Source organism: Syngnathus leptorhynchus, chromosome 16 (genome assembly GCF_054491065.1).
Source record: "Syngnathus leptorhynchus isolate UIUO chromosome 16, UIUO_Slep, whole genome shotgun sequence".
In the NCBI taxonomy this organism is placed as follows: Eukaryota; Metazoa; Chordata; class Actinopteri; order Syngnathiformes; family Syngnathidae; genus Syngnathus; species Syngnathus leptorhynchus.
In genome coordinates this window covers 9158964-9166174 of record NC_141210.1, presented here as the reverse complement: position 1 = coordinate 9166174, position 7211 = coordinate 9158964, and the positions used below count along the sequence as shown (strand labels likewise).

At 50.4% G+C, this 7211-nt stretch overlaps 1 long non-coding RNA gene across 1 annotated transcript; it reads left to right on the top strand.

The window, feature by feature from the left end:
• Positions 1-1562: 1562 nt before the first annotated feature.
• Positions 1563-3134, top strand: LOC147044769 (uncharacterized). The gene is made up of 2 exons (XR_015068512.1): positions 1563-2437; positions 2818-3134. It is a non-coding gene; the product is annotated as an uncharacterized LOC147044769 (long non-coding RNA).
• Positions 3135-7211: the final 4077 nt, after the last annotated feature.

Genomic DNA, 7211 nt, shown 5'->3' with positions numbered 1-7211 from the left:
CGGTCCCTATTAAGCGCCACCCGTCTGCCACGAAGGGGTAGCTGTGGCCTGTACACCACGTACCCCAGTCTTTCTAGCGCCTCACACGGCCCCACCCAGTGGCTGTCTAATTTAGGGCACCTGCCTTTTTCCCTCTTGGACTGTACACCCACACCAGCTCTCCAGCCATGAAGTCTGTTCCTTTGGCTCGCATGTTGTAGTTCCTTTTCTGTCTAAGGCCAGCCTTCTGCAGTTGATCTCGAGCAAAAGTGTGGGCTGACTCCAACCGGTCCTGGAGCCTCCTGGCATATTCCGGTCCTGGCGGCACGGCCGGCGTTATCTGGAGGTCTGCCAAATGCCATTTATACCGGCGTCCACAGTTCACGACCCAGCATGAGCAGGGCTGGAGTGCACAAGATAGAATCCTGCACAGCAAGCCTGTAAGCCCACAAGACTAGGGGGAGGTGCTGGTCCCAATCTCAGGGCTCTGCTGTGAGGATTGCAAGTTGTTTTGCCAAGGTCCGATTAAAGCGTTCAACGAGTCCATCACTTTGAGGGTGAAGAGGTGTAGTGCGCATTTTTTCCATGCCCATTGTCACACATTGTCGCAAACACAGCTGACTCAAAGTTTCTTCCCTGTTTGCTGTGAATGACCTCGGCTGCCCTAAACCTCGCGAACATGCCTTCCACCAGAGCATCTGCAACAGTCTCAGCCTCTTAATCGGCAATGGCATATGCTTCCGGCCATTTTGTGAAGTAGTCCATTGCAGCTAGGACAAAACGATTACCATCATCGGTGCAGGGAAATGGGCCCATTACATCCACAGCAACTCTTTCCATTGGTGCGCCGACTGTGAGTTGTTGTAGACATGCACGAGACTGTTCCGGGGGTCCCCTGTACGCTGTGCAGAGGTCACAGCGGCGACAAAAGTCCTCAACATCTCTCCTGAGCTGACCTCAATAAAAACTTTGCCGGAGTCGGCGGAGGGTTTTTGAGACGCCAAAGTGCCCTGCTCCTGGAGGCCCATGACAGGCTGTCAACACAGCCTCTCTCAGAGCCTTGAGGACAACCACCTGCCACGTCTCTTCCCAGTAGCGGGTTCTTTCCAAGCTCTCTGGAGTACTCCATTGCTCACCTGGAGCATCTCCATCTTGGCATACAATCCCTTCGTGGCAGGCGAGTGCCCAGCAACCTCCTCCCACTTTGGTGTTTGGCCCCGTGGGTTGCAGATCCACATCCTGTTGCTGCTGTTTCCTCCATACGGGTGCATCCACAACTTGCATTTGTCTGCAAACATGTTCGCCGAGATCATGCGTAGGATCCTGCTCACCGCACAGCTCTTTCTCTCTGCCTTCTTTTCGCTCACAGAAGCGTCAGCCAGCAAGTGCTCAAGGCGCGTCGAGACATAGTGTCCGCGTTGGTATGGCGAGGCCTGGCCCTGTGCTCCATTCGGAAGGTATATGGTGCCAGTTCTTCAAGCCAGCGTGCAATCTGTCCTTCGGGTTCCTTAAAAGACATGAGCCACTAGAGTGCAGCATGGTCAGTGCGTACTGTGAAGGGTAAACCTGCCAGACAATATCGAAAGTGGCTTATAGCCCTCACGATAGCCAGCAGTTCCCTACGTGTGACGCGATAGCGTCGCTCCGCCTTATTGAAGGTTTTGCTGAAGTATGCCACAACTTTTTCTCCCTTCGCCCCCACCTGACTCAAAAACTGCCTCCATCCCAACTTTGCTGGCATTTGTGTCCAGGAGGAACGGCACTTTAGGATCGGGGGGAACAAGGATGGGAGACTCTGTCAATGCTCCTTTCAAGGAGCTGAAGGCCTGTGCGCACTCCACCATCCACTCGAACTTAGTGTCCTTGCGCTGCAGGCGGAAAAGAGGCGCTGCAGGTGGAAAAGAGGCGCGGCTATGCACAAAAAGCCCCGTACAAACCGCCGGTAATAGGACGCTAATCCAAGAAAGCTCTTCAGCTCACGCAGGTTGTTGGGAGCAGGCCAGTCTCGCACGGCCTGCACCTTCTCCTCCAGAGTCCTAATGCCTTCCCCTCCCACCTTGTGCCCTAAGAACTCCAACTCTCTCCTTATGAGGCAAAACCTTTCAGGATGCAACTTCAGGCCAGCAGTGGAAATTCTTTGTAGTACCTGGCGCAGGGCCCCCAAAGCCGCCTTGAAAGAGTTCCCATAGACAAGAATGTCGTCCAGATAGACCAAACATTAATGTCGGGGAATGCCAGCCAGCACCTTTTCCATAAGCCGCTCGAAAGTAACGGGTGCGTTGCACAGACCAAAACAGAGGACTCAGAACTGCCACAACCTTCTTCCGGTACAGAAAGCTGTTTTTGGCCGTGCCTCAGGGCCGAGAGGCACCTGCCAATACCCACTGCGCAGGTCCAGCGAGGAGAACCAGGATGACCCAGATACTAGGTCCAGGGTCTCATCAATGCGGGGCAGAGGGTAGGAGTCTTTCTGTTGGAATAATTAGATGATCGGCCTGACCAAGGGCCTCATAATTTACGAGTTTGGAGTCTCTTGCTTCAACAAAGCTCTCTGTCTAGCTCCAGAGATTTCCTTTAACTCCCTTCCTTTCTTATGTCACGAGCTATGAGCAAAGCTCCCTCGCGCCTGAAAAAGTACTCTGTTTAGTTCAAAGAAACTTCTTTCTCTTTTAATCAATTCTGTAGCTTTTATCTATGGATTGTTGTTGATCGAGACTGTTTGTCTTTAAGTGTTACAGAAAAGACATATCTGTTGAAGTAGTTGCATATAAATTATCCCATATTTACTCAATATTAGTATTGTGTGAAAATTAGCAAGAAAGTTGCATTGTTCCACAGGAAAGCGGCACTCAACACGCTTCGAGATATCTCATCAAGGACGAGTCAGCTAACCAGCAGCCAACCGGCTGAGGAGGAGCAGGATAGACTGCAACCTAACTGCTGGAGTCACGAACCGGCCAAGGCCTCGCACCACATAACATTCCTTAGCTAATCAGCGTTGCTACAGCCACAATCTCCCCTCCCTTTAGTGTGGCAACGCCTTTTGTAACCAGGGCAACCCAAAATAAAAAGAGGAGATAGCGGAAGAGGAGCTCAGAATTGGTGGAGGACTGTAACTGGGCCTTCTACGTAATTGTCCTCGCGAGTAAAACGAATTAGTTGTCTTCTCTTTGTTTCAGTGTGTGAATTAATGTCTGATGGTATTCGTCTCACTGTTCAGGGGTCGATAATCCACACAAAACCTCTTCTTCACTGACTTTGTCTTGGTAACCATGACGACCCCTGAGGTCCATGGGCTAAGATGACTCGATGATGCCAACCTTCAGTATCTCATCGATTGCCTTGTCAGCGTCCTCCTGATGTGCCAGCGGAAGGCGGCGGGGTCGTGTTTTGATGGGCCGTGCATCCCCAGTGTCAATGTTGTGCTGCACGAGGTGTGTCAGGCCCACCTCCTCTTCATTCAGAGCAAAAATATCCTTGAATTCCCACAGTAGAAGCCACAGCTCCTCCTGTTGCTCCACTTTTAACCCATCACAGCTGCGCTTCTACACCTCCCTCACCGCCGACTCTCTGCCTTCATCATCTACCGTGGAGCCCCGGGCCAGGCAACCGAGGCGGAACTAGGAGCAATGAGGAGGGGTCAGGCTCATGCTCTGTCACTGCTACTCTTGACGTCGGCAGGTGTGGGATTGGGAACTGTGTGGGGTGCACCATTTTAACAGTGGGGCCTCCTGGAAAGGTCAATGTGTTCCTCCCCAAGTCCAACACGCAACGGGCTGCTCGCAGCAAGTCCAATCCAATGATGCAGGCGTCCCACACCGCTGCCACCCACACAGAAAGTTCATGCACATTCCCCCCACATGTAAAGTCACCACCCCTCTTCCAAGCATTGGGGTGAGTTCGCCAGTCACTGTACGCAGCTTGACATCAGTAGGTTCCAACTGTGCTCCTGCTGGGAACACATTGGGTCTCAATGTCATTGCAGTAGAGCCGGTGTCAACAAGGGCCATGCAAAGCACACCTGGGATGGGGATATAGCAAAAATCACCCACATGTGTCCAGCCCACCACCCTCGCAAACTCTGCACTGTCGTCTGCTTCTGGGGGAAGTGGAGCTTCGCTTCCCCGTCTGTGCAGTTGGACTCCACCACCAGGAAACAAGCCGATATTGGACACAGGCGCACGAGTCTGTGGCGTCCACTCTACACAGACTTCGGGCCGATTTCCTGACCACCAGCCTTTTTGGGGCACTTAATAAGAATGTGGCCAGATTGGCCACACACCCAGCACACTTGAGGGCCCCGTCGAGAGCGGGTACTGCTGCGAGGTGCCTTGAGTGGATAAGTTCGGTCAGCTCATCCACCCACGCCGGTTTCTCTGGGCTAAGATTCACCTGTGCAGCAGAACGCACCACATGGCTGCCTTCGACATGGTCACTCCGCGCAGTGTCCCCTATGACCTCTCTTTCCACAGCCAGTTCCAGCGCTTACTGGAGAGTGTGTGGGTGTGTCAGCTGGGTTTGGATCCGCAGTTCTCTTGGTGTAATGGCGCGGATGAACCAGTCTCTGTCATTAGACAGTACACGGAGTGGTTCACCAGCTTGTCTTTACCCGTTCGACAACTCTGAGTGCAGGACATTGGGCTCGCTGCATTGCCCAAAACGCCGTCGCAGGGCACCAACCAAAGCCCCATAGTCATCCCTCTCGGCTGGGCTAAGCAGTAACAAGCAGGACAGGGCCTCCTCCATGAGACACATGGCTAACTGTTGCATTTATTCTTCTCCAACCAGCCAGAAGCCCGTGCCAAGAGTTCAAATTGGGTATGGAAAGCCTCCCAGTCCGCCTTGCCAGAGTATCTCGGTGTCTTGATATGATGATGGTCACCGTGGAGGCTGCCACTGTCCTTCCTTCCGGCGTCCCTCTCATTGTTCAACGAGCCAAGCCCGGCATCGGACGCCAGCTTCCTGGCGGTCTTCCTCAAGAGCTCCACGTGCTCCGACACTTTGGGGTCCAACTGACGGCCCCATGCGCCATTGTAACTGCCGTTCACCACCTCCTCCTTCACCCGCGGCCGACCACCGCCACAGTCCTTACGCAATGCCATACTGACGCTATAGATAACTTTCACTTCTGACACCAATGTAGCGTTTCAATGAATCAGGCACGTCGTGTTTAGTATCTGCCTCTTTATTCCACGCACCAAAGAGGAGTTCTAATCTCTGCGCTCAGAGATAACAAAGTCAAGTCCCCCTCCCACATGCGCGATATGAAGGATATCCAGTCATCTGTTTTGATTTGGGATTGTGAACAATATTGTAAATTTTTATGCATGTAATTTTTCAAAGAAACAATTAGAGCCGGCCAGCTGTCCATAAATAGCTCGCTACGTTCTACAACTGGCCCACTATTTACATTATCAGGAGTCATGTGTGTGGTATAAATTTAGCTCTGTCTTCTTTTTCTGATTTTGGGCGAGAAGTGGGAGTGGCCATCCTGAACTGTCGCTGGCATAGATATATGATCAAGGACACATTATTATCCTTATCTTTCCATAATAGCTTTTCATTTGAAAAGTTTCCAACTGATGGTGTGTTCTCACTTGACTGTGCTTGTGTGAAGCAGACAAAAGAAGATCCTTTCGAGCGAGGGTAGAGTATGCATTCTTCTGGCGAATGTCCGGTCGCTGGCAACATTCCGGACTCTGCTGTGCAACTGGAGCGGTTGGCGTGCTATCGATTTTGCTCTTGTCTGTTCGTTTTTACTCTTTGTGCCATTTGATGTGAGTGTTGTGTACTGTCTAGTCACCGTGGGACGGTGGGAAACGTAATTTCGATATCTTTATGTGCCTGGCATGTGAAGAAATTGACAATAAAGCGGACTTTGACTTTGACTTTGATTTTGACCTATTATGAGGCTGTTATGGAGAATGAATGTAATCGATGACAGACTTAACTTTTGTGGGCGTGAATCATTTCAGCCTGCACACATTTTCTCTCCTAAACAGCAGCCTCAACAAGGACACAGTCAATGTTGCATGCTTGCAAGACATGCTGGTACGTAAACTGCTTGGGAGAATTTCAAGCAGTGGACTTGTGCGCACTTGAAGCAACGTGTCCTTTACGAGGGCCAATCGAATTGAGATGAGCCCTGCACAGAAGGTTAGATTATATGAGAACCACTCTTACAATCTGTGTCAGACAAGTCATGTCTTTAAATAGCATGAGGGACAAGACTAGATGCTTTTAGGCTTTAAAAGCGTGCGCACACCAATGATAAAATCATAAAAGCAATTGCATACATTCTAGAGCGCTATTGTATTAACATTTTTAAGTTCTACATCCGAGTTACAATATGAAGGCAGAAAAATAACGGATACAACCATTTCAGTATCAGAAGAGCACTTGAGGTTTTTATCACCACATACCGTAGTTAACCCCTCCCCACTTCCAGTCACGACAAACTGGTGGTGCAATGCAGGTCCTAGACAAGGAAAAAAAAGCTGTAAGAGAGCAAGGAATAGGCTCAGGCTATTTGTAATTCATTCAAGCTGTGGGTCATATGAGATCTGTGAGCGCATTCAAAACAAATGTCAGAAATATTTCCTCCGTAAATGATGAATTTTAAAACACAAGTTGCGACCGATCACACATACATTGTGCTCTTTCTTTTCCAGTCCAAGTCGTCAAAGGCCCAGTTGTTGGGAGTCTCTGAAAGACTTTCTGGAGCCATTATAAATGCAAGTGTGTGTCGGGTCTGTAAGAGTGATTCTTCATACCTTATCTGGAAATCCGTCTGGGTCTGGTAACCTGTTCGAGATTGGAGACTGCAGATCTGATACGACAGATATCACAACTCCCAATTCTCGCTGGAGATATTCTTATGTGTGTGCTGTGCTGTACTGTGTTGTGGAGGACATCTGGAGTAGGCACACACATGGCCACACAGGAACAGTCACAAAGACAGTGAGTGTGCATCTATCGGGCATTCACTGAGGTAGGTTTGCTTAAGAACTCTGAGCCAGACTTGGACGGTCGGCAGAGATCGGGATCCACTCGTGAGTGTTGCGCTTTGCTTGGATTAGCAAAGACTCTCTGTGGATGGCAAATTCATGCACAAAAGGTGGGCCCAGATCTCAAACTAGATCTAAACTGAAGCTTGAAAAAAGGCTGCTTCAATGTCTGAAGCATTTTGAAACTGACTCACTGTAACCGATCCTCCACCCCCCCCCCCCCCG